We start from the raw sequence: 12329 nt of genomic DNA, 5'->3' as shown, positions 1-12329 counted from the left end.
CGGCTGCATGTGTTAATAACTCTACCTCTTTGGCTCTCCCGTCACGTCCCAGGCAGCCGGGGAACACCCTCTCCTTGTCTTCATTAACTCCTCGTGTGTTTCCAAGGAATAGAGAAGAGAAAATCAAACCTCGGGGCTCGATCTTGGTCTTGATCTTGATGTCACAGGAGGCTTGAGGTTTCTCCCAGTGCCGTATTTTAAGACACCATCGCTTCTCACATCAACTATTTCTAAAGGTCAAAGAGGGGATCAATCGGGTTTTCATGAGTGTTTTTAAGGTTCATGGCACAGAAGAAGGGTCAAACTACCACCAGGGGCATAAAACTACCCCTGGAAAGGCCTACAGCTCCTACGAAAGCCATGTCAAATATGTGAACTTGGGCGACGAAATGTTTTAAAATACGACCCTTTGTATCGGCAGCTCCTGTGAAAGAAACACAGAAAATCGGTGTTCAGCTACTCGGGGCAAGATGTCATTGCCTATACAGAAATGAGACAAAACCAAAACTTTATACAGAACACACAAAACCAAAGCGGAGGCTACTTAATAGCCGATATACTAGTGTTTCAACCATTAACTCTGGAAGAAATTGTAGACAGAAAAAACTATATCACAACAATATGGAACAGAAGAAAAAGAAAATTGAACAAAACTTAAAGACAAGAACGCCAATCAAGAATCAAGAATCCAGAATAAGACACAAGTGGGAGCCAGGGGCCGTATACACAAATATTCTAAGAATAATACTAAGCCTTGCACTTAACAACTTTTAGCTAAGCATAGGCCCTTAAGTATTACTTAGAATTCCCCTTAGCGGACTCTAAGCTAAGTATTTTTTGAGCAAAATACCTGTATGAAGTGCATCGCCTAGCAAAACGACAACTTGCAAAAGCATTGCATATAGCTACCACAGTGCATATTATGCAAAGATGAAATAGCTATAATGAATTCAACACGTTATCTATCTGTACACAAAAGCTTGCTTGGAAACAATAGACACATCAATGGAGTAAATGATCGACATAAACGAGCCTTCTTCTTCTTCCTCTTGTGGTCTTTATTGCCTATGATCGTTATAAAGGTGCATCTTTTCATGTTTCCGGTGTACCTCCACTATTCTTTTATGTGTTTTGGTAAAATATGTATATTACTGCCCTGACGTCGTCTCCTCAGCCGCCGGTGACAACAAAGGCGTAGCGCAAAGCGTATCACACGGAATTACCAAATAATAAAAGTAGACAAGTCAAAAACAAACTAAATCTAACCAGACCTGACCAAACCTAACTATACCTAGCCTATGACCAACCTAACCTGACCCCTCTACCGCCAAAATGCAATGTGCTAAGATGCGTTAATTCACACTCCTCAATAGTTTGAAGTTTCTTCAATATTCAAGCTGTTTGTCACTGTACTGTATTCAGAGACCAACATACAACACATAATGCATTAGCCTCACGTGAGATGGCTACCATAATTTCAGACTCGTGTGTTCAGTGACTTTCTTGTTTATTTATTTTTATATATATCAACTTTCAGTCAGGTTACTCTGGTATATCTTTACCTCAGTGGGTCAAGGCACACAATCATTAGTACTATTATAAAATGTTCTAATGTTTCCCGAGCTTCTACACCTATCTGATGTACTATAGATAGGTATAGGTACTTCTCCATTCATGGAGGCCACTTTTCTCAACTATCTTTGACAGGTCTCCCATTCACATTGTTTCACTCTGCTCCAGTGTCATCATATGCTTTCCCTCTCTGTATATTTCCTTTTTCCAAAGGGGATTGTCTTGAATTTCCAGTGTTATATTAATTTGGCCCACCAGTGTTCACTCATTTCCTCTCTTTGAAACTCAGCTTCCCTTTGTTAACCTTTCTCAGAAGCTTCACCCCATTTCCCCTGAGAGCACGTGAACACTATCATGCCAACTGGTCTTGAATGACTTCTAATCTCCCGACATCTTAAGTGTTAGTTTTGCTGACCCATACAAGATAGCTGTGGGGTTACTACTTTCCCCATCCAAAAGCAACTTCCATATTCATACTGGCTAATTTCCCTTCTCTACCACTGATGTTAACACCCGTCATTTTCCTTACCTTGGCTTCATTCAGTTTTCTTTGTGCTTTCTCCTATGGCCTCCTTGCTTATCTCAAATACTAAATAACCATGTGTTTCTATTACCTCTAAGATATTGTTTCCCAGCACCCGCTGTCCTACTGCTGGTGTGAATTTCCATTATTATGTTTAAAGATAAGTTTCCATTCCATACCAAAGTCATTTAGGATCAGGCAAAATCCTTCCACTAATACTACATCATCTGCATAACCCAGGCAAAGCAATACAACTTCTGATGTGTGGGACTTTATTACTTTTGCCTATATCCACATATACACATGGAGGAGGGGGAATGATTATGAGCAGAAAGGATTGATTGATTATGTGGCAGTAGATGGAAGACTGAGAAAGGATATCTGTGACGCGAAGGTAGTAAGCGGGATGTTCGATGGCTCTGACCATCTTGCAAAAGTGGGTGTTTGAAAAGAAAGGTGAAGTAAAAAAGGAAATACTGAAGATAGAAAAGTTACAGGAAAAAAGAAATAAAAGATGAGTATAACATGAAATGGCAGAGGCCTTTCATGTTATACTCAGATACTGAAAAAGTTTTTAGAACATTTAAAGAAGTAGTGTTAACTACAACAAAAAAGTGGTAGGGATGAAAGTGGTGAGAGATGGAAAAAGAAAAGGAAATTCATGGTGGACAGAAGAGATAAGGAGGATAGTAAAGAGAAAAGGAACTTTTAAGAAAACTTAAGAAAGAAATGTGGTTGAGCAAGTAAAAAGGGAAAGGAAAAAGAAATATAGAGAATGCAAAATGAAATTAAAACAAGCAATAAAAGAAAGTAAGAAGAGAGTTGGTGAAGACTTTGGAAAAGACTAAGTGAAAAATATAAAGGGAACAGGAAATCATATTGGAAAGAAGTAAAAAATTAAAGAAAAGCATCACCCCAATAATATCTCCCCAAGGAAAATTAATGAAGTTATGGGTGAGAATGGAAAGATGTTCAAAGACAGGGACGCTGTGAAAGAGACATGGAGAGAATATTTCAAAACTTAATGAATTTTGATGATGGACATCCAGCAGCTGTTACAGCAACAGTTTTGAGCGGAGGCAGAGGAGGAGTATATAAAGAAAGAAGTATAACATATGAAGAAGTAAATCAGGCATTAAAAAGATTAAAAAATGGAAAAGCAGCAGGAACTGATGGAATCAATCAAATATTTTCCTTCAGGATGGTAGGAGAAAAAATAATAGCAAAAGGAAAGAAACTATACGCTGCCTTCATGGACTTTGAAAAAGCTTACGACAGATTCGATTGGATTGCATTGTGGGATGTTTTAAAGATTTATGGTGTGGGAGGAAAACTGCTTAGTGCAATAGTCTTTCTATGAGGATGCATCTGCATGTGTCAAAATTGGTGGAGAAACAAGTGAACATTTTGAGATAAAGGTGGGATTAAGGCAGGGGCGTGTCATGTCACCATGGTTGTTCAATATTAATATGGATGGTGTCATGGGAGAAATAAAGGGCAAAGTTGGAGTAAAAATGTACGCTGAGGGAAGGCAGTGGGTGCTGAATTCAATCCTGTTTACTGATGACACAGTGCTCATTGCAGAAAATGAAAGTGACTTACAAAACCTGGTCAGTGATTTTCACAGCGTCTGTAAAAGGAGAAAGCTGAAAGTAAATGTCAACAAAAGTAAAGTGATGGTTTGTGAGGGGAGTAGAAGTGAAGTTGTAGATTTTGTATGCCCATATAGAGTGGGAACTGAATGTGAAAAAGAATGCAAAATAATTCTGAATGGTGAAGAAATGGAGGAGGTCAATGAGTTTAAGTACCCTGGATCAGTTATCAGTTGAAAATACAATAATAGTACCAACCCTCACATATGCAAGTGAAACATGGGCCTTGAATGAAAGTCAGAGGTCTAGAGTGCAGGCAGTGGAAATGAGTTATTTGAGGAGTGCTTGTGGTGTGAGTAGAATGGATGGAATAAGTAATGAAAGTGTGTATGAGTGTTTTGGAATGTGTCACAGGGGTGAAGGGAATGAGTGATTTTAAAGTGGTTTGGCCACATGGAGCGAATGGAGGAGAGTAAGATGACCAGAAGGGTGTATGTGAGATTGAGGGAGGGAATGTTAGAGGACGACCTCCAGTGAAATGGAGAGATAGGGTGAAGGAGTACGTTAGGGAGAAGGATGAGAGATCCTTGAGAAACTTTGAGCAGGCAAGGAGGGAGTGTCCGGATAGAGAAAGATGGAAACTTCTGCCGTGGCCATCCCCTGGTGGGAGCTCCTAAGAGCAGGCGTCGATGAGATGATGATGATGAATGAATTGAGAGGAATCACAGCAGAAATGTTGAAGTGTGGAGATGAAGTTACTATATGAATGGTCAAGATATGTGAAGTGGCCTGGGAAGGGGGGGGGGAGGTCCCAGCAGACTTGACAAAAGCCATCATGGTCCCAGTTTACAAGGGGAAGGGCAGGAGAGGGGAGGTGGGAGTTGTAGGGGTATAAGTCTGCTGAGTGTAGGCTACCTGGAAAGGTATATGGAAAAGTCCTAATTGAGACTGCGCAAAGACTTACAGAAGAGAAAATCAGTGAAGAACAAGGAGACTTCAGGAAGGGAAGAGGATGTGTGGATCAGATATTTTCCTTCAGGATGGTGTTTTATTAGAAAAAATATTAGCAAAAGGAAAAAAATACTATGCTGCCTTCATGGATCTAGTTATTCTAAAGAAAGTTTATGACAGAGTCGATTGGCTGGCATTGTGGGATGTCTTAAAGATATATATGTCATCATGGTTGTTCAATATTTATATGGATGGTGTTATGAGAAATGAAGGGCAAAGTTGGGGAAATTGAAGTAAAAATGTATGCTGAGGGAGGGAGGGAAGTGGGTGATGAATTCAATCTTATTTGCTGATGACACGGTGCTCAATGCAGAAAATGAAAGTGACACAAAATTTGGTCAGTGTTTTTGATAGTGTATGTAAAAGGAGAAAGTTGAAAGTAAATGTCAACAAAAGTAAAGTGATGGTTTGTGAGCGGAGTAGAAGGGAGGTTGTAGAGTTTGTATGCCCATATAGAGTGGGCATTGAATGTGAAAAAGAATGCCAAATAATTTTGAATGGTGAAGAAATGGAGGAGGTTACGAGTTTAAGTACCTTGGATCAGTTATGTGTAAGCATGGTGGTACAGAAGAAGAGAAAAGAGAAAGGGCATTGCAAGGATTGACTGATTGGAGGAGAAGCTGCGGATCCATCTCTGGCATGCCATCTCATTGTTGAGGCTGAATTTCTCCATGGCATGGACTGGACCTCTGCCGGACAGCTGGAGAAAGCTGCCATGGCACAAACCCGACTGATGGAGACAACTGATTTCTTCTTCCACATCATGTTTGGCCCTGAAATATGAGTACAAGCTCAAATAAACAACATAATATATATAGATATATATATATATATATATATATATATATATATATATATATATATATATATATATATATATATATATATATATATATATATCAGGATGTTTTTCTTGATTAGTGTACTATACTAAAAGAGGTTAACCTGGTAGCTGCAGGGATCATGTCTCTTAAAGGTTCCTCCGAGCGAGAAAAATGAGAAAAAATCATCACTCACGCAAACCATTTCATAATATATATCAACACATTTGTGATCAGTTTATGCATCATCTATTTTTGGGGGTTTATATCATGGCAAAAATGTGGCCCATCGCTGGTACACGGTAAAGCCACAAATTTGGCCTGTTGCTGCTACCAGGTTAAGTTGGACTATGAATGGACAGATGTTGTTTTAAGAGCATCTGAAATAAACTTATGGGACTGATATATGATAATTAAATCTGTGATATTTATTAAGATGTGTCCAGTGATTTAATTGGCAAAGAATTGCAAAACACAAGCTAAGAAAATAAAAGTACTGAACTGATTGACGTATCGACACGGGAAATGGCCGTCGGAGAAATAAGAATGGATTAGTAATTAATATACGAAGCAAGAACTAAAAGACATTGCATCGACATAAGTATGTGATAGAATAACAGGCATTATCTACATGAGTTATTTACTGCACAGTGCACACTATATGGGCTGGCAACATTGTCTTATTTTCTAGCAATTGAAGTTGCTTATATTGTGCATTATATTCTTGCATGGGAATGATTGCTTGATGCTGGATGATAAAAACTAAATGATTAAACAATAATGTTATGTGGCGAATACCAGCTTGAGGTCACTCTAGGTCTAGGAGGACTTGCTCGTTGTTGTCAATGTCATCACGATCACTGCAAATAGATACATTACAATTAGAAATGCTTTGGTACCTGCCCTATATCTATATCTATACTTGTCCAGAAGTCAAAACTCTTGACTCATGGACCAATTTGCAATTTTTTTTGTTCAAAAGATTTTAGCATTGTTGATTGACTTTAATAGCTATTTGGGAGTAAGACTAAGAATAATCATAAAATTCACTTTTAGATCTTCATAAGAAAGGAAGCTGCAAATAACAAAAGCCATAATATACTGTGAACTAATTAATTTTAAATGTGAAAAAAAAGACATGACCAAAACAAATTAAACAATACTACAATGCTAGCTAGCATGGGTATTAGTATCATTTTGCAACACCCAGGGATTCCTGGGAGGTATTTTACAGGAAGGATAGCTACCGTTCGTTAAGTAGGATCAATGAGGTTAGGTGACGTTTATAATTTTTTGTTAAGTTAAAATAAGGCAACATTCTGAATGATAGTTTGGTAAAAAATTTACGTCCAAAATCAAAATGTTTGTTTAAAAAATAGTCAGTAACACAAATCGGAAATTTATCTGAGTTAGGAGAGGTGAACTTATATTAAGTTAGGTATGTCAGAGCAAGGTTTCTAAACAAGTTGATTTAGGATTAAAGGAAAAAAGTCATAAGTGATGCAAGCTTGAGTACTAGAGCAAGTTCGGTTTAAGAGCTACCGGTACGTCAAATTGATTTGGTTTGGTTACTAAAAATAAGCAAAGGAAGGTAATTTTGTTAGGACACTTCTGACATTTAAGTTAGGTTAAAAATATCAACTTTTCTAAATAATTGCTGATTTGGTTAAAACTGGCTATCTTAAATAACAGATTAAGTTGAAATAACTATATGTCAATGATAAATTTACCCAGGTTAGGTTTGGTTTATCGTTGCTGGGAGGTTAGTCAAGTAAAAATTAAATAACAGACACTAGTGACCCAAATAGGTATTGTTTAGGGTTTGGTAAGATTGGTGGGAAACGTTTGTTGAAGTCAGTCACAAGATTAACAGGTGTGTTAGGTTTAAAGAGTTGAATATTGTAAAGGATAAGTCTGGCGAGGTAAAATATTGGCTCACCTGTGTTCGTTCCTTGGGCAGGAGTCTGTGGCTGCCGGTGTTGATCACAGGTAAGATACACGTGCGCCAGTGATGACTGGACCTTCACAGACTACCTAAGGTGAGTGATAACAGACACTGGATGCCCTCCAGGCGATGGCTGGGGGCTGTATAACGCCAGCCACACACTGCGGCCCGCGGGGCTTCCAGCAAGGTTACTCCCAGGGCTCCTTGTGTGACAGCCTGTGGATAGTGGCAGGCGGTCACCAGCCATCGCTTGGAGGGTCTCCAGTGTCTGTTATCACTCAATCTCTGTCAGCCTGTGAAGGTTGCACCTGCATTTTACCTGTCAGCGAACACCACTTCAGTCGTGATGGCCATGTAGGTGTTTCCAAGGTCCGCCTCGCCGAACCACTCATCTCAGCACGGTCAGCACAGTCCACAGATATTTCAGGATGAGTTTCAAATCATTACAAACTTCCAATTCGTCTAGACGAGGCAGATATATTAGGAGGTGATGCCTTTCATCCCGCTGTAATCCACCATGTTGCAATACTTATGCATTTTTAACGGTGCTAAGGGCCCCTTCCCGCCTTAAATTTTCCGCCCGCTAAGTGCTCCAGCTTCAGCGCTAAGCGGCCCAGCGCCATTTTAAGTAGAAAACTTAACGATTCTTTGCCGTTAAGTGCACTTAGCGATGCTAAGAACTTTTGTGTATACCGCCCCAGGGGCGGATCCAAAAAATCAATCTGAGTAAAATTTCATAAGTTAGCGACAGCCTCAAAACAGTGAAGACCAATGGATAGTGATGGCGGTTCTTTGCTTAAAATCCGCAGCTCCCGAGCAATCAACGTATATGTGACAAATGAATTTTCTTATATATATATATATATATATATATATATATATATATATATATATATATATATATATATATATATATATATATATATATATGAAGAGCAATCAGTATTTAAACTGGCAATCAATAACAAGAAACAATTCAAATTGTACATCCGACCAGTGAAAATATTAAGGCAGATCTGAACAGGTGGAAATCATCACCATACGAGCATTCGAAGAAAACTAACCGTTTATTTCGATATGTAAGCAGCAATTAAGGGTGATCATAATACAGGTCATATATAAATTACAAACCTAACCTTTACAAATAAGAGTTAATGTGTAAAATTAGACACAGCTGAAGATAAACAGGAATTCTTATAGGGCTTATTTTACATGGGATTGAGGTAACACGTTCATTCGCAAAGATTGGCTGATCTAAAGAAATATCTTTACAAATTCACAAGTATTCAACAAGTGCCTCACTAAGCAGGGGCGGATACAAGGGGGGGCCCGGGCCCCAAAAAAATCTGCGCCCCCGAGAAAATCTTGAGTGTATGCGGATAGTGGGTACAGAACTGACTCGCTTATAATGTGCTGCAACTATAATACAGAATGTGTCGTCGGCTGTAGGGGAGCCAGATGGCCCGGGCCCCCCAAAAATAATATTAGGATAACTAAAATATTTGAGATACCCTTGATTTGAGAAAACAAAATATATTTAATATACCCCTAAAAAGCTAGAGAGCTGGGAGCGAAGCCGGCCGCCGCTAGATAGCTCTGGACGCTGTCCTCCAAACTTAAAAAAATCCTCCTCTATGGTTCCTTGGGCTTTACTATGCGGAGGTTGACGGGATGCTCAGGCAAGATTTAAATTTTTTCAGTGTCTGATGTAATTGTTCACTCTCCTGCAGGGCCAGGGCACAACGGGCACGTACCCAAGGCCCCGCGCTCTTAAGGGGCCCGCACTCGTCTAAAAATCTATATACTCGTACAGGGCCGTAGTACGACGTACTCAGGGGGCAGGGTGTCGGACGACCCCCTGCTAAAATGTCCACTTTCTGAGAGAGTCAAAACTAAATCTGGTACCTTTCTGTTGCATTCTTGGAGAACTCGGGATTCTCTTTATATATTTTCAGTATTTAAGTTACGGAGTCGTATATTGAATATTATAGAGCAAGATTTAAAGGCCTAGGAAAAAAACCTTTGTGACCTCATTCCTCACATGCAAGCAGAAAGTAAATTTTAGTGCAGGCCACTATCATCATTCGGCACTTCGAAGAGGAAATAAGGGCAGACTTCCTTGCCTTTGTGCACACCCATGACCTCACCGGTAAAGGTTTAGCCGGGCTCCTTTTGCGCACCGTTGAAGACCTCGGATTGGACATGGCCAAGTGCAGGGGATGATGGGAAAATTCAAAGAGTGTGCCGCAGTACTCATGAAGAAGTAAACCCTGGCCAAGCCAATCCACTGCTTTAACCACCGGCAGAATCTAGTACTGACGAAGGCGTGTGACGTCAAGGAAGTGAAGATCGCTCTTCAAACACTGACCGACGTGTACAATTTCGTTCATTCTTCGAATATAAGCTCTCTCCGCATCACAGAGGTTGCCAAGCTTGCCTCGGCCAAGCGCGAAAAGTTTGTTCTCCTCTGCCCCACCAGGTGGATTGAGAGGCATGCGCAGTGCTGGTTTTCTTTGAATGCCTGTCATCGCTGTTTTTCTCGAAGAAGAACTTGACGCCACCGCTGGGCTCATTCTCATCGCCATACGTGTTCCTCGCTTTCTCGTTGGACTGGTTGTAGTGGAGTGTATATTAGCGCATACTCTCGAGCCGAGCCGAACTCTTCAGAGAAAAGATGACGACCTGGTGTCAGCCTATGCCACGATTCGTGGCATCGATACCACTTTTGCCAAGTTCAGAGCAGATGCGGAGAATCATATCCACGACGTGTTCATGAAAGCGGAAGAGTTTTTGGTCGAGGCGGGGTCATCGCATGACACCATCTCCGTGCCACGACTCTGTGGACGACAGACCCAGCGATCAAATGTTCCGTGTGAGAATGCTGAGCAGCTGAGGAGTACTACCGCTGAGCGGTGTACATTCCGTTCGTGGACCACGTCTTGGCTGAGTTGAAGAGTCGGTTCGGCGACGACAGAGTGCCTGTCGCACTTCAGCTCAAGCAACTCCTAAAAGGCCTCGAAACGGATGTTGCGGCTGTGCTACAAGCAGCGAGGCTCTACGAGCTCGTCATCGCATCCCTGACACTCGTGAAGGCGCTGGGCATTATCTGTTCCGGTCTTCCAAACTAAGAGTAGTCGGCGTTTTTTCTCGCCAAATTTGCTTATCACTCTCGACTGAAATGGGGATATCATAGTGGACACAAAGGAGGGCAAGTCCGTTCAGGCGCTCTTGGCCGACGGTACTCCTCAGATAGGTTTTCAGCCTTTTCAGTGGTAAGAAAGACCTCTCGGCTTCCGCGTTAGAGACTGGAAGCGTCAACAGAGTCTTCAAGAGAATGGCGAGATTGGGGAACATGCTGATGCTGGCGTGTGCCTGGGCTTCTTTGATAGTTTGGAAGACCGGAACAGATAATGCCCAGCGCCTTCACGAGTGTCAGGGATTCGATGTCGAGCTCGTAGAACTTCGCCGCTTGAACCACAGCCGCAACATTTCATGAACACGTTGTGGAAATGATTCTCCGCGTCTGCTCTGAACTTGGCAAAAGTGGTATCGATGCCACGAATCGTGGCATAGGCTGACACCAGGTCGTCATCTTTTCTCTGAAGAGTTCGGCTCGGCTCGAGAGTATGCGCCAATATACACTCCACTACAACCAGTCCAACGAGAAAGCGGGGAACACGCATGGCGATATATATATATATATATATATATATATATATATATATATATATATATATATATATATATATATATATATATATATATATATATATATATATATATATATATATATATATATATATATATATATATATATATATATATATATATATATATATATATATATATATATATATATATATATATATATATATATATATATATATATATAAGAAAATTCATTTGTCACATATATGTTGATTGCTCGGGAGCTGCGGATTTTAAGCAAAGAATCGCCATCACTATCCATTGGTCTTCACTGTTTTGAGGCTGTCGCTAACTTATGAAATTTTACCCAGATTGATTTTTGGATCCGCCCTGGCTACTTGTGTCTTATTCTGGATTCTTGATTCTTGATTGGCGTTCTTGTCTTTAAGTTTTGTTCAATTTTCTTTTCTTCTTTTCCATATTGTTGTGATATAGTTTTTCTGTCTACAATTTCTTCCAGAGTTAATGGTTGAACCACTATAGTATATCGGCTATTAAGTAGCCTCCGCTTTGGTTTTGTGTGTTCTGTATAAAGTTTTGGATTTGTCTCATTTCTGTATAGGCAATGACATCTTGCCCCGAGTAGCTGAACACCGATTTTCTGTGTTTGTTTCGTATTTTCGTATTATTTTAAACATTTCGTCCAAGTTCACATATTTGACATGGCTTTCGTAGGAGCTGTAGGCCTTTCCAGGGTAGTTTTATGACCCTGGTGGTAGTTTGACCCTTCTTCTGTGCCATGAACCTTAAAACACTCATGAAAACCCGATTGATCCACTCTTTGACCTTTAGAAATAGTTGATGTGAGAAGCGATGGTGTCTTAAAATGCGGCACTGGGAGAAACCTCAAGCCTCCTGTGACATCAAGACATTCAAAAGGCATATGACACAGTGGACAGAAGCAAGCTAATGAAATTGTTAAAGCACATTGGAATAGATAGCAAAGTGGCAGAGGTGATAAAGGAGATGTACAATGAAAATATGGTAAAATTCTCATTGGGAGACACCACCACGGACTGGATGGAGAACAATGTTGGAGTAAGACAGGGATGTGTGATGTCGCCAACATTGTTTAACTTTTACTTAGAAGAACTCCTGGTGAAAATCAGAAAATCAGAAAAAGGAGTAGGAGTAGGAGACAGAAAACTTAGGTGTTT

General features: G+C 40.2%; 1 protein-coding gene and 1 long non-coding RNA gene across 3 annotated transcripts in view; both read right to left on the bottom strand.

The window, feature by feature from the left end:
- LOC126980751 (zinc finger protein 431-like) overlaps positions 1 to 406 on the bottom strand; it is a 145224-nt gene extending 144818 nt beyond the window's left edge. Inside the window, exon 1 of one of the 2 annotated variants that reach the window (XM_050831037.1) lies at positions 26 to 406. The gene's annotated coding sequence lies outside the window, so the exon portion shown is untranslated. The remainder of the gene's footprint in view (positions 1 to 25) is intronic. The other variant, XM_050831035.1, reaches the window with a different exon arrangement.
- Positions 407 to 3157: 2751 nt separating this feature from the next.
- Positions 3158 to 7918, bottom strand: LOC126980752 (uncharacterized). The gene is made up of 3 exons (XR_007733500.1): positions 7459 to 7918; positions 6318 to 6379; positions 3158 to 5471 (listed from the first exon to the last, which is right to left on the bottom strand). It is a non-coding gene; the product is annotated as an uncharacterized LOC126980752 (long non-coding RNA).
- Between the last annotated feature and the right edge of the window lie 4411 nt (positions 7919 to 12329).

This window comes from Eriocheir sinensis, chromosome 45 (genome assembly GCF_024679095.1).
Source record: "Eriocheir sinensis breed Jianghai 21 chromosome 45, ASM2467909v1, whole genome shotgun sequence".
Classification (NCBI taxonomy): Eukaryota; Metazoa; Arthropoda; class Malacostraca; order Decapoda; family Varunidae; genus Eriocheir; species Eriocheir sinensis.
Note: the sequence above shows the minus strand (reverse complement) of the source record. Positions and strands in the feature narration are given on the sequence as shown.